This window comes from Mustela lutreola, chromosome 3 (assembly GCF_030435805.1).
Source record: "Mustela lutreola isolate mMusLut2 chromosome 3, mMusLut2.pri, whole genome shotgun sequence".
NCBI lineage: Eukaryota > Metazoa > Chordata > Mammalia > Carnivora > Mustelidae > Mustela > Mustela lutreola.
Window position 1 is genome coordinate 197,114,163 of NC_081292.1, and position 21,980 is coordinate 197,136,142.

The 21,980-nt window shown below is 36.9% G+C and overlaps 1 protein-coding gene across 2 annotated transcripts in view; it reads right to left on the reverse strand.

The window, feature by feature from the left end:
- BMPR2 (bone morphogenetic protein receptor type 2) overlaps nt 1–21,980 on the reverse strand; it is a 208,936-nt gene that overhangs the window by 13,771 nt on the left and 173,185 nt on the right. The gene's annotated exons all lie outside the window — the stretch shown is intronic.

The following is a 21,980-nucleotide window of genomic DNA, read 5'->3' on the forward strand; positions in this document are numbered from 1 at the left end:
CAGAGAGACAGGAAGGGAAGCAGGCTCCCTGCTGAGCAGAGAGCCCGATGCGGGACTCGATCCCAGGACCCTGGGATCATGACCTGAGCTGAAGGCAGCGGCTTAACCCACTGAGCCACCCAGTTGCCCCCAAAATATATCTTTTAAGGCTGAAATTTACACTGATTAAAAAAAAAAGATTTTATTTATTTGACAGACAGAGATCACAAGTAGGCAGAGAGGCAGGCAGGTGGGGGTGGGTGGGGGGGAAGCAGGCTCTTTGCTGAGCAGAGAGCCCGATGAGGGGCTCGATCCCAGGACCCTGGGATCATGACCTGAGCCGAAGGTAGAGGCTTTAGCCCACTGAGCCACCCAGGTGCACCTACACTGATTTTTTAGAAGATTTATTTACTTATTTGAGGGGGTGAGGAGCAGAGGGAAAGAGAGAGAGAGTGTGAAGCAGGCTCCACACTAACGGTAGCGCCCATGGTGGGGCTTGATCTCATGACCTTGAGATCATGACCTGAGCCAAAATCAAGAGCTGGATGCTTAACTGACTGTGCCACCCAGGTGCCCCTACACTGAATTTTGGAATCTATTTGAATATATGTTCCAGGCTCTGACTTTTGAGTAAAAATTAAAATTAAAACAACAGATATAGATATCAATTAATAATCCTCTCATTAAATAATCATCTACCTATTTCTCAAAAATTGGAAGAACCTGAAGAATAGATAGTGATCATCTGGAGTTTAAGGAAAACTACCCTCCTGAGGTAGAAGTTTGGTGTTTATGTTAGAAGTACAATTGAATCTGTTATTTATGGTAGTCATGTTCTACAAAGTTGCAGTAAATGCTGAATTAGTGAACACTGAACCATTTCTCCTAGGGGAAATATAAGGTTATGTTCCTGTGAGCCTCTGGCCACAACATTTTTGTCAACTGATCAATACATAATCTTGTTTTATTTGTTTTTCTGTTTAAAGATACCTTTAAAAATAGGTATTAATTTTATTAACTGTGCTCATGACCAACAGCATTCTACATCCCCTAACAAAGTAAATCTAGCACATTTTTTCCTTCTTCAAAAGGCATATCACAGCCTTCCAGTGCTTATGAACACTACTCAGCCCTTTAGCACTACACCTGGGAGCTATTTTAAACCAGAAATCACTAACAAAATGCCCCTAAATTGTGAGAAATACACAAAATAGCAAAAAGGACATCTGTTTATAGTGTAAGAGATGAAACAAAAAGGCAGAGGACCTGTTGACCTCAGTTGGAAACATGTATATCCGGTGACTAAAGTTTTTCGCTACTCTGTATATCCATGAATGATCATAAAAGCATTCAGAATATTGGCTTTGGGATTACAAATCAATTTTAGCAAGAAGTCGAATTCCAAATACGAAATCCATCAACATGAGAAAAAACTATATGTAATGGATTTAAAACTGACTCGGATTTGAAAATAACAGAGGGAATTCAGTAATCAGCAATTTTTTTTTTTTTTAAATAAATACACCTCTAAAAATAGTTACACATTTACCTTACTGGATTTTGATATTGGTTTGATAAAATGAACTGGTCTTTCAATTTTGAAACAATTTCAAAAAATTTTTAATAAATATATTTAATGTTCCAATGGCAGCATAATTATAGATGCTATCTAACACTTCTTATCTTTCATGGATTTGACATTTTAGAAGATTATAGGCCAGTTACTCTTTTTAAAAGGATTTATTTATTATTTGTGGGAGAAAGCAAGAGAGTGGGGCTGGGGAGAGGGAAGGACAAAGGGAGAAAGAGAGAAAGAGTCTCAAGCAGACTTCTGCTGAGCATGAGTCCCCATGTGGAGGCTCAATCCCACAAATCTGAGATCATGACCAGAGCCGAAATCAACAGTCAGACGTTTAACCAACTGAACCACCCAAGGGCCCCAGCCAGTTACTTTTTAGAATCTCAATTTAATGATATTTCTTCATGGTTAGATTCACAATTTGAAACTTTGGCAGAAAAATCACAAAAGAGATGCTGTGTTCTTTTTTTCCTTTCCTTTCCTTTTCTTTCTTTCTTTCTTTCTTTCTCCCTCTCTCTCCTTCCTTCCTTTCTTCCTTCTGTCCTTCCCTCTTTTTCTTTCTTTTTAAGATTTTATTTATCTACTTGTCAGAGAGAGAAAGAGAGAGCAAAAGCAGGAGGAGCAGCAGGCAGAGGGAGAAGCAGGCTCCTGCTGAACAAGGAGCCTGATAAAAGAACTTGAGCCCAGGACCCTGGGATCATGACCTAAGCCAAATGCAGATGCTTAACAACTGAGCCACCCAGGCGTTCCTACAGATGCTGTGTTCTTCTCACTGCATTCTCAAGTGGCTCACAATTTTGATTTGTCTCATTACTAGTGAAGTTAACCTTGATCACATGTCTGAGTTGGTGCCTGCCAGGTTTCTCTACTATAAAGTTTTATTTTCCCCTTTTATACTCAATCAGGTTTTTTTTTTTTTTAAGACTTTAATCAGTGTTTTTGGAGTGGAGGAAATACTTAAAGTCTTCATAAATATATTATTCTCTATTCATCTTTTTACCCACTAGTTTTAGCATCTTTTGATGCTTCTTCACTGAACAAGACATTTAAAAAATGATAGTAAATGCATAATAGAAATATGGACAAAGGGCACATAAACAAGAAGTGCAAATTCCTAATAAAATATGCAAAGATGCTTAATCTTACTATGTTGAGGCAGTATAGTATAGTAGTTAAGAATATTAGTTCCAGGATGCCTGTGTGGCTCAGTGGGTTAAAGCCTCAGCCTTCGGCTCGGGTCATGACCCTGGGGTCCTGAGATCGAGTCCCGCATGGGGCTCTCTGCTCAGCGGGGACTCTGCTTCCTCCTCTCTCTCTGCCTGCCTCTCCGCCTACTTGTGATCTTTGTCTGTCAAATAAATAAATAAAATCTTAAAAAAAAAAGAATATTAGTTCCAGTTTCGTAGCAAGAGTGCCAATTAAGAACCTGGCTTCCAATCTTGGTTCTAGTACTTACTAGATGCAAATTGAAACAAGATCCATTTCTACCTATCGCATTAAGAAAGATCAAAATATTTTTATAATACAAAGTGTTGGTGATGGGAAAGCAGGCACTTATACTATTGTCAGGAGTGTCCTCAATTTGGAGGGTAATCTATCAATAACAAATTATAAATGTATTTATTTACCCTTTGAGTCAGCAATACTACTTCTGAGAATTTATTCCTCAAACACATTTATATATTTGTAGAAAAAATGTGTGTATAAGATGTTCATTGCAGTATCATTTTTAACAGCAAAAGCTACTACCCACATGTCCTCTAATAGGGATCTGGCTAAAAACTTGCCGTGTAATGGATACCATATAGAATGAAAAGAATTAGGAAGATGTAGGGGCTCCTGGGTGGCTCAGTGGGTTAAAGAATTAGGAAGATGTATATGTTTCCAATTGCTAAGTAGAAATTGTAAGGTGAGTGGATGTAGTAATTCCCATCTATATATTAGAAAGGGATATAAAAACGTATAGTCATGTAATCCACAGAAATTTCTAAAGCCTACAGAAGGAATGCAATAGTGGTTGTTTTCTTGGAGGGACTTTTGTATGTCTGGGGACAGCATATTTTTTGAATCGCTAAAAATAATTTTTTATTATTTGAACTCTGAATTTTAACCACATACATTTAATAAATTTTTTGAATAGGTAATATATGTATGTGTCAATAAATTCAAAATGTCAGAAAAAGAATACAATCTCCCTTCCATTCTTATCCACCAACCACCCATTTCCCCCGTCTATAGGCAACCAATGTTACCAATTTCTTGGGTATTTTTTCACAGAAACTTTATTACTTTTTTATTCAAACACATACCCGTCATATACCACTCACACAGATCTACACATTCATATTCTTTATTACTAAACATGAAGTGCAACACAATGAAGTGTATACACTGAAATCTTTCTAAAACAAAGATTTAGATGCCTTTCCACACAAAACTGAAGAGACCCTTTCCTTTCCAAAATAGAGCACCTATTCACCAACTGCCCGGAAGAGCTCAGAAACACCAAAATCCAAGCAGCTAAAATTTGTATAGTGGCTGTTTTCTGTATCTGGAGCAAAGAGAGACACTGAATGAAGCTATATTGGTTACTTTTCATTATACAGTTGGAAAATAATTTGTAAAAATACTTTTTCAAAAAGAGATCCCACCTCTACCCACTCTCACCCCTGCCAAAATAAGACATTGACCAAGGCACTGTCCTGGATGATGAATAAAATTTGGTAAACAGAAACTCTACCTCTGAGAAGTTTCTATATTTAAGACTGAATCAGTGTTGACGCATAATAATAGTTAACAACTGTTGAGTTCTTACTATGTACTAGACTGTGTTCTAATTCACTTAATTCTTATTTGAGGTACTATTATCATTCTCACTTTTCATATGCAGGAAAAGAGGCTCAGAGGAAAAATTAGAGCACATAGCTAATAAGTGGCAAAACTAAGATCATAGCTCAGGCAGCAGAGCTCTACAGTTTATACATTATCCTACGATGACTGGCTCTAAACTATGCTGACAGAACACAGCCAGTTCCCAGTGGATAAATGGGTTCTATTATAGAAGTTGTAACTTGATCATTTTTTTGAGAAAAATCTATTATAAGTTACAAACAAAGTTAAAATAGTGGTTATTAAATCATTTATATAAGATTTAGAAGTAAATTAATATGAAATAGGGAAAAGGGAAAATTAGAAAAATAGCTGAGAATTTAAAGAGGTTGACTATACATGGAGTTCTGAGGGTCCTAAAAATAATGATTTGGTCATAGAATGTTGACCTAGAAGTAAAGCAATGATGAATATCCCAGAATAAGTAAAAAAGGAGATAAGAGAAAATTAAGGAAATAAACTGTATAGAAACAGGAAGATTAAGTCACCAATGGGGAGTTAGTTTAAAATCTTTAAACAAATATTAAGAAAGGATTTGACAATTTTGATGAAATGGACAAATTCCTTCAAAGATATAAACTGTCAAAGCTGACTTAAAAAAAAAAAAAAAACAGATGATTTGAATAGTTCCTGTATCTATAAATTTATAGTTTAAAACTTTCCCACAAAGAAAAATCCAGGCCCCAGTGGTTTCACTATTGAATTCTACCAAACATTCAAGAAGGAGATAATGCCAATTCTATTCAGAAAATCAAAGAGGAAAGGGTATTTCCCAACTAACTGTATGAGGACATTAGTGAAGACACCAGAAGAAGGAAACCAGGGGACATGCTCCCACAGAAATACAAAAATCCTGGTAAAAACTGTCAGAATCAACCTTACTGAAGCTCCGGAAGTTAGTCAAATGTTGAGAGCAACCAAGTAAAAATGTGAAGATAGAAGTCTGTGTTCCCCGTGTAGGAACCTGATTTCCAGAGGGAGGAAAATGATACTGTTCCCAAGGAATTATGTTGTCTGTTCTAACAGACAACAAAGAAGGGGGTCTGTCTTTATTCTGCCTAATTCAGAACTTCCTCAGAAAAGAGAAGTAGATATGACTAAGTGGAGAACATTCCTTGAAATCACTGAAAACCAAATGAACAAGTGTTATAGCCTGGGGCAAAATACAAAAATCGAACCACACAAAAGAAAAGCTGGAAGCGAGGGAGGAAAACCTAGGGTGTGAGACACTTTGGGGGAATGAGGGTTTTGAAAAACTGTATATACTGGGAAACCTAGAAAAGCCAAGCACTCATCCAGGGTGGGATGCATGCTCAAAGAAGACCATAAGTTTTCATAACTGGCTGGTTGTTAGGCTCAGCGCTAGCAGAAAGTGAAGGCTAAAGCAGAACTGTAAAGGGTCTGGATGAATGTTAAAGGAGGGCCCCAACACAAAGCCAAACTGCAAAGGCTTGGGGAGTATTTTAACTTTTTTTCTTTTGATTTCTTTTTGCTAATCAGAATATTCAGAATATCCAGTCTTAAAAAATCACAAAGCTTGCAAAAACCCAAGAATATATGGCCCATTCAATAGGAAAAAAGAAATGAAAGAAACTGTCCCTGAGGAAATTAAGATACTGGAGTTAGTACCAAAAGATTTAAATATGCTCAAAAGATGAAGGAAACCATGGACAAAGAATTAAAGGAAGTAGGAAAGCAGTTTTTCATCAACTGGAGAATACCAATAAAGAGATAAAAATTATAAAAAGGAGCCAGAAAGACACTTTGGAGCTTAAAAGTAAAAAAACTGAAATGAAAAATTCACTACAGTGATTCAAACAGCAGCTATGAACAGAAGAATTACCGAATGACTGAAAAAATTATGCAGTATGAGGAACAGAAACAAACAAACAAACAAAAAATAATGAAGAAAGATAAACAGAGCCTAAAAGACTTGTGAGGCCATCAATCATTCCAAAATACACAGAATGGGAACCCCACAAGGAGATGAAAGAAAAAGGGGCAGAAAGAATATTTGAAAAAATAATGGTCCAAAAATTTCTAAATTTAATAATAGAAACAACACATCCAAGAAACTCAATAAACTCTATGTAGAATATACTCAAAAGGTTCTATCCTGAGACATACTGTAATCAAACTATAAAAAGCCAAAGATGAAGATTCTCGACAAAAGCAAAAGAGATGTGACTTGAAATGTACAAGGGATCTTAAATAAAAGTTAATAACCAATTTCTCATCAGAAACCATAGAAGCCAGAGGCAGGGACATGATATATTTAAAGTGCTGAAAGAAAACAAGTGGTAACCAAGAATTCTATTATCAAACAAATTATCCTTCAATAATGAAGGAGAAATTAAGACATTCTTATATAAACAATAGCTGAAGGGGCTTGTTGCTAGCAGATCTGCCCTATGAGAAATGCCAAAGGAGATCATTCAGGCTCAAGTGAAAGGGCATTAGACAATAACTTGAAGAAATGAAGAACACTGGTCAAAGAAACTAAACGTAGGTAAATATAAAAGCCAGTATAGGGTATTTTTGGTTTGTGACCCTTCTTTTTTTCAAATACAATTTAAGAGAAAAATGCATAAAACAATAATTAAGAATCTATATTAATATGATTCAATATTACTAAAATGTCAATTCTTCTCAAATTGATTTATAGATTTAATTTAATTTTAATAAAAATCCCAACAGGTTCAATGTAGAAATTGAAAAGCTGATTATAAAATTCATTGATTATAAAATGTAAAGAACATAGAACAGCCAAAACACTGTGAAAAGAACAAAGGCGGAGGACTAATGTTACCTGATTTCAAGACACAGTAAAATGCTGAAGTACTGGCAATGAGACAGACATATAGGTCAATGCAACAATAAAGAGTCCGGATATAGACCTACATACATACAGACAACGAATTTTTGACAAAGACTACAAAAGCAATTAATTAAATGGAGAAAAAGTAGTCTCTAAAAATAAATGGTAGGAAACAATTAGATATCCATATACAGAAGAATGAATATTGATCCATACCTCACACTATGCAAAAGATCCAAAAAATAAGATATAACAACCTCAAAATGGGTCATAGACCTATACAATTTCTAGAAGAAAATACAGACGATAATTTTTGTGGCCTTGGGTTACACAAGGATTTCTAAAATATGAAACTAAAAATATATCCATGAAAGAAAAAACTGATAAATTGGGCTTCAGCAAAATTAAAACTCTCTGCCCTTATAAATATACTCTTAAGAGAATGACACAAGCCACAGTCTGGGAAGAAATATTTTTGAATCATATATCTGATAAGGGACTTGTATTCAGAATATATAAAGAGCTTCAAAACTTAACAGTAGGAAAACAATCCATTCAATTTAAAGTAGGCAAAAGACTTGAATAGGCATGTCATCAAAGAAGGAACAAGGATGGCAAATAAGCAAATGAAAAGATGCTAAATATTATTAGTCATCAGGGAAATGTAAATTAAAACCATAATCAGATACTATTGCACACTTATTAGAATATCTAAAATTAAAAAGCATGTTCATACTGAGTATTGGCAAGGATGTAGAGGAACTGAAACTCTCATATACTCTTGGTGGGAATGTAAAATGGTACAGTCACTTCGGAAAAATGTTTGGCACTTTCTTAAAAAGTTACACAGACATGTAACATGATGCACCCGTTCTACTCTTAGGTATTTACTCAAGAGAATGAAAGCAGATGTCCATACAAAGACTTGCACATGGAAGTTCATAAGAGCTTTACTTCTGGTATCCAAAAACTGGAAACAATCCAAATATTCATCACCAAGTGAATGGGTAAACCAGTTGAAGCATTCAAAAGAATTGTTCCATTCAAAGGAATGTTATTCAGCAATAAAAAGGAATAAACTACTGAAATACATATCAACATGAATGAATCTGAAAATGATTAAACTATGTGGAAGAAGCCAGATAAAAATAGTACATACTGTATGGTTCCATTTATATAAAATTCTAGAAAAGGTATACAAATCATTAGTGACAGAAAGCAGATAAGTAGTTGCCTGGGGATTCATGGAGAAAAGAAAGAGGCAAGAAGAAGCAACTACAAAAGGACAAAAGAGAAATTTAGAGGGTAACTGACATGTTCATAATTATGACTATAGTGATGGTTTTATGGGTATATACATATTCCAAAACCTAAAAATTATGTATCATTAATATGTGCAGTTTAATCCATATCAAGTATATCTCTTTCAAATGTTAAAATTTTTTGAGGGGAGAAAATAAGATTAAGAAAATTATAAATATTTGGGTAAAATCAGATGAGTGCTTCAACAAGGGACTCTAACTGCATATATACAAATAATGATATCCAACATTTGGGTAAATGAGATAAAGGGGATATCATTCAAAACATTGATGAAGAAAGATAAGCAGGAAAAAAATGGGAAAAAAGACAAGAAATTAAAAAAATCTTCCCTCTGTAATGACAGAAAAATGGAAGTGGGTACTCATGAATGGATTATGAAATGAGTTTAGTGGGTTGAGAACCACCATTTAAAACAAATAACTACACCAGTCTCCCCAAAATGAAATACTCTAGATTAGAATAGCAAATAAGAGAACACAGAGTACATAGTAAGGTTAAGTATTAACCTAAAGACACTATATCATGATGTATACTTGCATTTCCTAGTGTAGGCCGTATGAGAAAAAAAAGCATGGAAAATGTTGAATTCTAGACCACAGCAAGTTTGCTGATTTGTCAAGAAGAGAAATATAAAAACTGAAATAAATGTGAAAAAAAGAAGGGATAGCTTTTGGAACATATAGTACATTTTAGAAGACTAGATTAAATGGGGTGGAGAAAGTAGAGACTGGAGGAGGGAAAAAAAACAACTGAGAAAGTTTCACACTTTTTTTTTTTTTTTAAGATTTTATTTATCTATTTGACAGAAAGAGATACAGCTAGAGAGGGAACACAAGCGGGGGCAGTGGGAGAGGGAGAAGCAGGCTTCCTACAGAGCAGGGAGCCCAATGTGGGACTCTATCCCAGGATCAAGTCATGGGATCATGACTTGAACTTAAGGCAGACACTTAACGACTGAGCCACCCAGATGCCCCAGTTTCAAACTTTTACATGACAATATATTTAGATAAAACTGTTGAGCAAGAGAAGTTATGCAGAACTAAGACTAAGGATTAAAGATAAACCAGACAAATGATTTCAAGAGGGGAAAGAGAACAAGCCACTATTCAAGACAGATTAAGAAATGGAAGTTAAAAATTTAGAAAAGGGGGATGCCTGGGTGGCTCAGTTGGCTGTGTCTGCCTTCAGCTTAGGTCATGCATGATCCCAGGGTCTTGGGATCCAGAACTACATCGGACTCCTTGCTCAGGTGGGAGCTTGCTTTTCCCTCTGCCTGCTGCTCCCGCTGCTTGTGCTCTCTCTCCGACAAATAAATAAATAAAATCTTAAAAAAAAAATTTGGAAAAGAATGAAACATGAAGAACGGTAGCGTAGTTGAACAAATTATACCTTAAAGTTTTAGATGTGAGACAAAAAGCGATTTTAAAATTTATTTATTTGAGAGTAAGAGAGGGAAAGGGTGTGGGGGTGTGTTGGCAGATAGACAGGGAGAGGGAGAGGGAAACTCCAAGCAGATTCCATGCTGAGCATGGAACCCTATGCAAGACTCAATCTCATGACCCTGAGATCTCAACCTGAACTGAAACCAAGAGCTGACACCTAACTGACTGCACCATCCAAGCACCCTGGAAAAAAACTATTTTAAAAATAAAATTCATCTACAATTTTTTGTTATTCCAATTTAAACTGTGTGTACATATATGTAATTTTTACAACAGTTCATTTTTAGTATAAATTCTGAAAGTACAGAGGGGGAAAAAAGAAAAAGTTATTCATGAATCAGATATTCAGAGATAGCTATGGTTAACATTTTCATGTATTTTCCTCAGACTATTGTCTGTTCTTTCATTTTTATCAGGAGACTATTCTTCCCCGTTTTATTGATCTACGTTTTGAGTCCCTGGCAATTTTTTAAGAAAGATTTTATTTATTTATTGGACATAGAACACAAGCAGGTGGAACAGCAGAGAGAGGGAGAGGGAGAAGCAGGCTCCTGGTGAGCAGGAACCCTGATGTGGGTCTCAACCCCAGGGCCCTGGGATCATGACTTGTGCTGAAGGCAGCCACTTAACCAAATGAGCCACCCAGGCACCATCCCTGGCAGTTTTTAAAAACTAGTTTTTTGAGAAATGAAAGAGGGGAAGTGAGATGACATCAGGTCACAGGAGTTCAGGTAGATAGTCATCGAACCATTCCCAACACCTACCCAGCCAACAGGAGATCAAAGAGAAGAAGAGCAGCAATTCTAGAAACAGAAAATTGACCACTTTCTTTAAAGTAGGACGTGCAGAGAAGTGAATCCGAAGCAATGGGAAGATAGACCGCAGGGCAAGGGGCTGGCTCCCAGCAACTGGTGGAGCAATGGAGCACAGAATCTGAATTTTTAGAAGTTTGTTCCACTAAGGGACATTGCTCCAGAGGCTAAGCGGGGCTGGAACCTTGTGGGGACAGTGTGGTCTCAGGCCCTGCGGAGTCACTGAAGGATTGGGGGTATCTGAGAGTAGCAGAGCTTGCAGGTATCAGAGCAGGGAAGCCAACTATAGAGACGGAGTTGAGGAGTGAGCTCTCAGCTAGAGTTCACCTTAACCTGTGATCTGAGGCACAGTCGGGCCACTGCTCTTTGAGCAGGGACCCCACAAGTGGCTGATCTGGGGAGACTCACCTTCCTTCTCTGGAGGCAGGAATCTGCTGGGTTTGGAGACTCCAAACCGGGCTGTGTGCCAGAGACAGAAATGCTGGGTCACAGGCTGGGTGACACAGAGGGTGGCCGGAGACCAGGGAGACAGGAAGGATTGACTGCATTTCTCTGAGAGCACACTGAGGAATGGGGCCCCGAGCTCTCGGCTCCTCTGGGCCAGTGACTGGGAGGCCGCCACTTTCATTCCCGTCCTCCAGAGCTCGAGGGAAACTGTTCAGGGAACAAAAGCTCCCGAGAGCGAACCTGAGCAGATAACTTAGCCTGACCCCTGACAAGGGTGGCACAATTCCACCGGGGGAAAGACATTTGAGAATCAAGGCAAGAGGCCCCTCCCCTAGAAGATCAGCAAGAAATCCAGCCAAAACCAGGCTCAGTGATCAAGGAGAACAGCAGAATTCCAGAGGAGGAGAAAGCAAAGCATGGAATTTATGGCTTTCTCCCCATGATTCTTTAGTCTTACAAAGTTAATTAAATTTCTTTAATTTTATTTTTTTCTTATTCTAAATTTTTAAAACTTTTCCTCTTTCCTCTTTTAATGTTTTTTAACTACTTTATCTTAAAAATACCTTTCTAAAAAAATCTTTTAAAACCTTCATTATTATAGTCATATTTTATCCTCCACTGTATCTAACTTTATTTTTTGTATACATATATGTTTTTTTTGTATAAAAAATTTGGGGATACAATTTCATTCAATAGATCAAAATATGCCCTAAATCTAGCACAGGGCTTTGTTCTAGTCTCTAGCCTGAGCAAATTCTCTCCACTTTCTTTTTCCAACCAACATATCAATTCCTTTTTTAGATTTTTTAAAAAAATTTCCATCTTTATAGTCATATTTCATCCCTTCATCATGTTTACTCTTATTTTGGAATATATATATATTATATATATATATATATATATAATATATATATATGCTTTACTTTCTTTAAAATTTTGGGAGGTACTTTCTTTTAAAAGACTAAAATACACCCAAAATCAAGTGGGTGGCTCTATTCTATTCACCAGTCTAATATATATATAATTTTTAAAATTTCTTTTTACCCCCTTTATTCTCCCTCCATTTGGGGTCTCTTTTGATTTGGTTAGCATACATTTTTCTGTGGTCTTTGCCACCCTTTTAGTATTTTATTCTCTCGTTCATATATTCTTATCTGCATATAATGACAAGACAGAAAAACTCACCACAAAAAAAAGAACAAGAGGCTGTACTGAAGGCTAGGACATTGGTAATATGTCATATCTAGAGTTCAGAAAGACAGTTCTCAAGGTGCTAGTTGGGCTTGAAAAAGGTATGGAAGATATTAGGGAAATGCTGTCTGGAGAAATAAAAGCCCTTTCTGGAGAAATAAAAGAACTAAAATTTAACCAAGCTGAAATTTAAAAAGCTATTAATGAGATGCAATAAAAAATGGAGGCTCTTACTGCTAGGATAAATGAGGCAGAAGAGAGAATCACTGACAAAGAAGACCAAATGACAGAGAATAAAGAAGCTGAGCAAGAGACAAACAACTACTGGACCACGAGGGGAGAATTCAAGAGATAAGTGATACAATAAGGTGAAACAATATTACAATAATTGGGATTCCAGAAGAAGAAGAAAGAGAGAGGGGGGTAGAAGGTATATTGGAGTGAATTATAGTGAAGAATTTCTCTAATATGGCAAAGGGAACAAGCATCAAAAACCAGGAGGCACAGAGAATCCCCCTCAATATCAATAAAAACAGGTCCACACAGCATCATTTAATAGTAAAACTTAAAGTCTTAGTGACAAAGAGAAAATCCTGAGAGCAGCTTGGGGCAACAAGTCAGTAACATACAATGGTAAAAATATTAAATTGGCAGCAGACTTATCCATAGAGACCTGGCAGGCCAGAAAGAACTGGCATAATATATTCAAAGCATTAAGTGAGAAACACATGTAGCCAAGAATACTATATCCAGCTATGCTATCATTGAAAACAGAAGAAGAGATAAAAAGATACCAGGACAAATAAGAATGAAAAGAATTTGTAAACACCAAACCAGCCCTATAGGAAATATTGAAAGGGGTCCTCTAAGCAAAGAGAGAGCCTAAAAATAGTAGACAAGAAAGGAACAGAGATAATATAGAGTAACAGTCACCTTACAGGCAATACAGTGACACTGAATTCATATCTTTCAATAGTTACCCTGAAAGTAAAATGGGCTAAATGCCCCAACCAAAAGACAAAGGGTATTAGAATGGATAAAAAACCAAACAAAACCCGTCAATATGCTGTCTACAAGAAACTCATTTTAGACCCGAAGACACCTCCAGATTTCAAGTGAGGGGGTGGAAAACAATTTACCATGCTAATGGACATCAAAAGAAAGCTAGAATGGCAATCCTTATATCAGATCTACTAGATTTTGAGTGAAAGACTATAATAAGAGATGAGGAAGGATACTATATCATACTCAAAGAGTCTGTCCAACAAGAAGATCTAACAATTTTAAATATCTATGCCCCTAACATGGGAGCAGCCAACTATATAAACCAATTAATAACAAAATCAAAGAAATACATTGATAATAATACAATAATAGTAGGGGACTTTAACACCCCCCTCACTGATATGGACAGATCATCCAAGCAAAAGATCAACAAGGAAATAAAGGCCTTAAATGACACACTGGACCAGATGGACATCACAGATATATAGAGAACATTCCACCCCAAAGCAACAGAATACACATTCTTCTCTAGTGCACATGGAACATTCCCCAAAACAGATCACATTCTGGGTCACAAATCAGGTCTCAACTGGTACCAAAAGATGGGGATCATTCCCTGCATATTTTCAGACCACAATGCTCTGAAGCTAGAACTCAATAAAGAGGAAAGTTGGAAAGAACTCAAATACATGGAGGCTAAAGAGCATCCTACTAAAGAATGAATGGGTCAACCAGGAAATGAAAGAAGAATTTAAAAATTCATGGAAACAAATGAAAATGAAAACACAACTGTTCAAAATCTGTGGGACACAGCAAAGGTGGTCCTGAGAGGAAAGTATATAGCAATATAAGACCTTCTCAACAAAGAAGAAAGGTCTCAAGTACACAACCTAACCCTACACCTAAAGGAGCTGGAGAAAGAACACCAAAGAAAGCCTAACCCAGCAGGAGAAGAGAAATAATAAAGAGCACAGCAGAAATCAATGAAATAGAAACCCAAAAAACAGTAGAACAAATCAATGAAACTAGAAGCTGGTTCTTTGAAAGAATTAAGCAGATTGATAAACCCCTGGCCAAACTTAACAAAAAGAAAAGAGAAAGGACCCAAATAAATAAAATCATGAATGAAAGAGGAGAGATTACAACCAACACCAAAGAAATACAAACAACTGTAAGAACATATTATGAGCAACTATATGCCAGCAAAACTGACAATCTGGAAGAAATGGGTGCACTCCTAGACACTCCTGCATAGGAGTGTCTTTGTCTTCTGAGGAAGACACAAAGAAATTGAAAAACGTTCCATACTCATGGATTGGAAAAACAAATATTGTGAAAATGTCTGTGCTACCTAAAGCAATCTACATGTATAATTTGATGGTTTATAAACCATCAAAACCGAACCAGGAAAATAGAAAACCTGAACAGACCCATAAACAGTAAGGAGATTGAAGCAGTCATCAAAAATCTCCCAACAAACAAGAGACCAGGGCCAGATGGCTTCCCAGGGGAATTCTACCAAACACTTAAAGAAGAATTAAAACATATTCTCCTGAAACTGTTACAGAAAATAGAAATGGAAGGAAAACTTCCAAACTCATTTTATGAGGCCAGCATTACCTTCATCCCAAAACCAGACAAAGACCCCATCAAAAAAAGAGACTTACAGACCAATATCCTTGATGAACACTACAGACCAATATCCTTGATGAACACAGAGGCAAAAATTCTCACCAAGATACCAGCCAATAGGATCTAACAGTACATTAAAAGGATTATTCACCATTACCAATGGTGACTAATAGGAGTTATTCCAGTGCTGCAAGGTTGGTTCAACATCTGCAAATCAATCCATATGATATAATACATTAATAAAAGAAAGAACAAGAACCATATGATATTCTCAATAGTTGCTGAAAAAGCATCCGGCAAAGTATAGCATCTTTTTTTAAAAAAATATAGTTTATTTATTTGATAGATATGCACCGAGAAAGGGAACACAAGCAGAGGGAGTGGGAGAGGGAGAAGCAGGCCTCCTACCAAGCAGGGAGCTCAACGTGGGGCTCGATCCCAGAACCCTGGGATCATGACCTGAGCCAAAGGCAGTTGCTTAACAACTGAGCTACCCAGGGGCCCCTAGCATCCTTTCTTGATCAAAACTCTTCAAAGTGTAGGGATAGAGGGTACATACCTCAATATCCTCAAAGCAATCTATGGAAAACCCAAAGTGAGTATCATTCTCAATGGAGAAAAACTGAGAGCCTTTCCACTAAGGTCAGGAACACGGCAGGGATGTCCGTTATCACCACCGTTATTCAACACAGTACTAGAAGTTCTAGCGTCAGCAATCAGACAACAAAAAATTAAAGGCATCCAAATCGGCAAAGAAGAAGTCAAACTATCACTCTTTGCAGATGATATGATATTTTATGTGGAAAACCCAAGACTCCACTCCAAATCCGCTAGAACTTGTACAGGAATTCAATAAAGTATCAGGATATAAAATCAATGCAGAGAAATCAGTTGCATTTCTACACACCAACAAGAGAGAAGAAAGAGAAATTAAGGAGTTGATCCCATTTATAATTGCATCCAAAACCACAAGATACCTAGGAATAAACCTAACCAAAGAGGTAAAGAATCTATACTTATAAAACTATAAAGTACTCATGAAAGAAACTGAAGAAGACACCAAGAAATTGAAAAATGTTCCATACTCATGGATTGGAAGAACAAATAATTGTGAAAATGTCTATGCTACCTAAAGCAATCTACATGTATAATGCAATCCCTATCAAAATACCATCTACCTTCTTTCAAAGAAATGGGACAAATAATCCTAAAATTTATATGGAACCAGAAAAGACCTCAAAAGGTGGGAGGAATGTTGAAAAAGAAAACCAAATCTGGTGGCATCACAATTCCAGACTTCAAGCTCTATTACAAAGCTGTCTTCATCAAGACAGTATGGTACTGACACGAAAACAGACACATAGATCAATGGAACAGAATAGAGAGCCCAGAAATAGACCCTCAACTCTATGGTCAACTAATCTTTGACAAAGCAGAAAAGAATGTCCAATGTAAAAAAGACAGTCTCTCTTCAACAAATGGTGTTGAGAAAATTGGACAGCCACATGCAAAAAAATGAAACTGGACCATTTCCTTACACCACACACAAAAACAGACTTCAAATAGATGGAAGACCTTAATGTAAGAAAGGAATCCATGAAAATCCTTGAGGAGAACACAGGCAGCAACCTCTTCGACTTTAGCCACAGCAACTTCTTCCTAGAAACATTTCCAAAGGCAAGGGAAGCAAGGGCAAAAATGAACTACCGGGACTTCATCAAGATCAAAAGCTTTTGCGTAGCAAAGGAAACAGTCAACAAAACCAAAAGACAACTGACAGAATGGGAGAAGAAATTTGCAAACAACATATAAGATAAAGGGCTAGTATCCAAAATCTATAAAGAACTTTTCAAACTCAACACCCAAAGAACAAATAATCCCATCAAGAAATGGGCAGAGGACATGAACAGACATTTCTGCAAAGAAGACACCCAGATGGCCAACAGACACATGAAAGAGTGCTCCACATCACTCGGCATCAGGGAAATACAAATCAAACCACAGTGAGATACCACCTCACACCAGTCAGAATGGCTAAAATTAACAAGTCGGGAAACAACAGATGCTGGTGAGGATGCAGAGAAAGGGGAACCCTCTTACCCTGTTGGTGGGAATGTAAGCTGGTGCAACCACTCTGGAAAAGAGCATGGAAGTTCCTCAAAAAGTTGAAAATAGAGCTACTCTGTGACCCAGCAATCACACTACTGGGTATTTACCCTAAAGATACAAATGTAGTGATCCAAAGGGGCATGACCATCGGAATGTTTATAGCAGCAATCTCCACAATAGCCAGACTGTGGAAAGAACCTAGATGTCCATCAACAGATGAGTGGATAAAGAAGATGTGGTATATATGTATACAATAGAAAACTGTGCAGCCATCAAAAGAAATGACATCTTGCCATTTGCAATGACATGCATGGAACTAGAGGGTATCATGCTGAGCAAAATAATTCAATCAGAGAAAGACAATTATCATATGATCTCTCTGATATGAGGAATTTGAGAGGCAAAGTGGGAGGCTTGGGGGATAGGGAAGGAAAAAATGAAACAAGATGGGATCGGGAGGGAGACAAACCATAAGAGACTGTTAATCTCAGAAAACAACTGATGGTTGCTGGGGGGAGAGGGGTATGGAGAGAGTGATTGGGTTATGGACATTGGGGAGGGTATGTGCTATGGTGAGTGCTGTGAAGTGTGTAAGCCTGATGATTCACAGACTTGTACCCCTGAGGCAAATAAATATATTATGTGTTAATAAAAAAAATTTTTTTAAGTAGTTTTTGTTCTTTGTTTTTTAAGAGTTTTATTTATTTATATGACAGAAAGAGCGAGAGAGCACAAGCAGGGGGAACAGTAGAGAAAGAGGGAGAAGAAGGCTCCCCATTGAGTAGGGACCTAAATGCAGGGCTTGATTCCAGGATCCTGGGACCATGACCCGAGCCAAAGGCAGATACCTAACCATCTGAGCTACCCAGGCACCCCTAAAAACCCCTAAAAGCTAGACTCATTCATATTTGGAAGATTTTTGAGTTTTGTTATTATAAAATTTTTTTTTAATTTCAATGCAATTATGAAGGAATAATGTCTTTTTTTTAGACATAGGTGTATTTCCATCTTTTTCTATACTATGCATTTAAAATGTACCTCTCTAGTGCTGGACTGCTTTTCAGAGAAGCAGTTAGTTTAGTTTTGTTTTTTTAAAGATTTTATTTATTTATTTGACAAAGTGAGAAAGACCACAAGTAGGTCACAGAGAGAATGGGAGAAGCAGGCTCCCCGCCGAGCAGAGAGCCCAATGTGGGGCTCGATCCCAGGACCCTGAGATCATGACCTGAGCTGAAGTTAGAAACTTAACCCTCTGAGCCACCCAGGTGCCCCTAGAGAAGCAGTTCTATTAACTGCAGCATGTTAGATTTAAGTGGATTCACTGGAAGTAAACCAAGTATCACTTTATCCCCTCCTTAACAACCTACTCTAAATTGGAAGCAAAAAGTTTTCAGGTAAATATGCATATGATGGTCATCACGTAATGGTAGGGCTGCCAAGAGATTTTCAAAATAATGAGTCAGATTTCTCTGATGAAATAAAACAACTAAAGAAAGAAAATTATTTTACTAGATAAAATTTTATGAAGAGATTTTTCTTTGAGGGATTCTCTGTAAGGTTAGCATATCTAATGAATTCTGGTGCAGGATTCAGCCTCTCACCTTCAATCCCAGTTCCCATACTATGGACTGCAGTTTAGAGGTAATCTTGGGCATACATTTTTGGCAATAGGTCTTCAGTTGCCTTTAAGAAGATTTCAATCTCATTTGAAGCAGAAGCCTTCACTGACCAATGGATAAGATGACAAAGATGACCAATGGAGGAAAATATTCAGTCTAAATCTGAACGTAAACACACAAATTCTCTGTAGCCTCTCTCTGACATGCCACCACCCCCATATAAGTCAGGATCAAGAATGAAAATATTCTAATCCTATGCAGACAGTGAATATACATAACAAAGTGATTTAAACTGTTGAGTAGAATTTTTTTCATTTTTGTTCTTTATAATCAAGAAAATTATTTGTATAAAGTGTCAAAAATTCTGATGTACACCTATAGAAATAATTGATAAAAATAATTCCTGTCACATTCTTAAAACAGTGACAGACTGCTATGGAAGAAGCAAACATTAACAATTTCTAGAAATGATATATATGACTGTCAAAAGTTAGGATTTTAATGAACAAGTAACTAATAGAGTGGTAAAGGTGAGAAATGAATGTGTGATTTGAATGTTAAAGCAGAGTAAGTCTTGAACAATGTATAACCAAAAAAACGGAAAATACAAGAAAAAAAATTGATACCTGGAATGTCAGGTGGACCAATATTTGTCTATGGGAATTTCAGAAGAAAGAAATGGAAGAGAAGAAATAATTTTGTAAATAATAAAGAAAAATTCCTCTGAACTGAAGAAATCTGAGTTTTCAAACTGAAATCCCGTCTAGTGCAAAACAAAATGTGTGAAAAGATCCATGCCTCTATATATCCAGGTAAACTGTGATAATTAAAAAAAAAACAACAAAAAACAAAAAACCCTTGGGCGCCTGGGTGGCTCAGTGGGTTAAGCCGCTGCCTTCGACTCAGGTCATGGTCTCAGGGTCCTGGGATCAAGTCCCGCATCGGGCTCTCTGCTCAGCAGGGAGCCTGCTTCCTCCTCTCTCTCTCTGCCTGCCTCTTTGCCTACTTGTAATCTCTCTCCGTCAAATAAATAAATAAAATCTTTAAAAAAAAAAAAAAAAAAAAAAGAATAAGAAACCAGGGGTTGAGGTTGCTCAAGGTTGCATGGCTAGAATCCAGTTCTCTGTGCACTAAGCATACCCCACCACCTTTAAAAAACAAACAAACAAACAAAAAAAAAAAAAACCCAGGCTTAAAAGCTCATAAAGACAAGAAAACAAGGAGTAAACAAAAAGACAAAAAGTAATGGAATGAGCCTGGTAGCCTCTGGAATTCTTAACATGTCTGAATGCTTGAGGACAGTGGAATAGTGATTTCAAAGGAACCACTATGAGGAAAATGTGATTTTGATCTTGAAACCATTACTTGGCCAAATTGTTACTCAAATGTGAGGGCAAGATATAAACATTATTGAAGGTTCAAGGATTCGTAATCTCATCCACATACTAACAGACATCACTTAAAGAGGAACTTCATCAAAGAATGATTTACAAGAAAAAGAACGAGATTTTCAAAGAACGTTGCTTCTTAATAGAATCTATAAAGAAAGAAAGAACAAAGTGACAAAAAAATCAGAGACTCCAGTGGATAGTGACTTTTGAAACATTTTTCCTCAAGCAGCAGAGGTTTATAGTAACTAACAGGATTTTCTCTTCCTTCTCTAGGAGTCCAAGTACAATACTATATTATGCAATGGATGTTTACACAATCATAATTCTAAAATTTCTGATGTTTTTATCTTAAATTTTAGATCTATTTGTGGACAAAACATAAATTATGTAATAATAGCTCAAATATTACAAACCTAGGAGAGAGAAAATGAGAGATAATAAGAAATAACGATATAGTGTTTACAGTTATAACAGTAACCTCCAGGAGAAAAAAATAGAACAAAAACCAAAACCTCACAACACTGTTAATAGGAGTTTCCTTTGAAGACTGGCGGTGGAGTTCTGTAGCTTTTTCCTTTTCCTTTTTTATGCCCTTCCACTTAATTTGATTTGATTTACCACGTATAGGCATACCTTCAAAATTTTTTAAAAATCTCTTTTTAAAAAGTTTATTTATTTATTTGACACAGAGAGAGAGATCACAAGTAGGCAGAGAGGCAGACAGAGAGGGGGGGGGCAGCAGGTTCCCTGCTGAGCAGAGAGCCGGAAGTGGGGCTCAGTCCCAGGACCCCTGAGATCATGACCTGAGCCGAAGGCAGAGACTTAACCCACTGAGCCACCCACATGCCCCATAACTTCATGATTCTTTAAAAAATGTTTAAAATAAGAAATACAGGGTATTCCATCAGTGAGGGATAATTCAGTAATTATGACATATAATGGAATACTGACCAAATGGTGAAAGAGATACATCTATAGGTACTGACATGAGAAACTGCCCATGAGTAAAAAAATAAGCTGCAGAAATGATAGTGGATAATGAAATAATGCTGTTTATGTTAAAAAATTATGTAACAGAAAGAGAAAGAGGGTGTTTGTGTGTTTGTGTGCATATAAATGTTTGTAGCTGTAGCAACAATTTACCAAAATGATGGGAGCTTTTGAAGATATTTTAGTGTTTTGGACTAAATTTGTTTTTTTAAAGATTTTATTTTTTAAAGATTTTATTTATTTATCTGACAGACAGAGAGAGCACAAGTAGGCAGAGCAGCAGGCAGAGGGAGATAGAGAAGATCTCTCAGCAAGGAGCCCAATGCAGGGCTCGATCCCAGAACCCTGGGCTCACCACCAAAGCCAAAGGCAGACACTTAACTGACTGAGCCACCCAGGTATCCCTACAGATTTTATTTTTAAGAAAGCTCTATACAATGTGATACAAAGTGCGAGGCTTGAACTTACAACCCCAAGATCAAGAGTTGCATGATCTACCAAAGCCAGCCAAGTGCCTGCCCCTAGACTGCGTTTTTAGTAAGTAGAATTTATAAGCACACTTTGGTTTCTTTTTGAGGTAGTTTAAATTTCTGCATATACACATCTGCACTAATTACCATTTTTGGTACCACTCTCAAGAGAATAAGATGGAATTTCAATAATGTTTAAAATATTAACATGTTAATTATTCCAGCTGTTACTCAATCTGGCAACCTTCAGACGCAAGTTAGTCTCACTAGTGTTTTCTATTTGG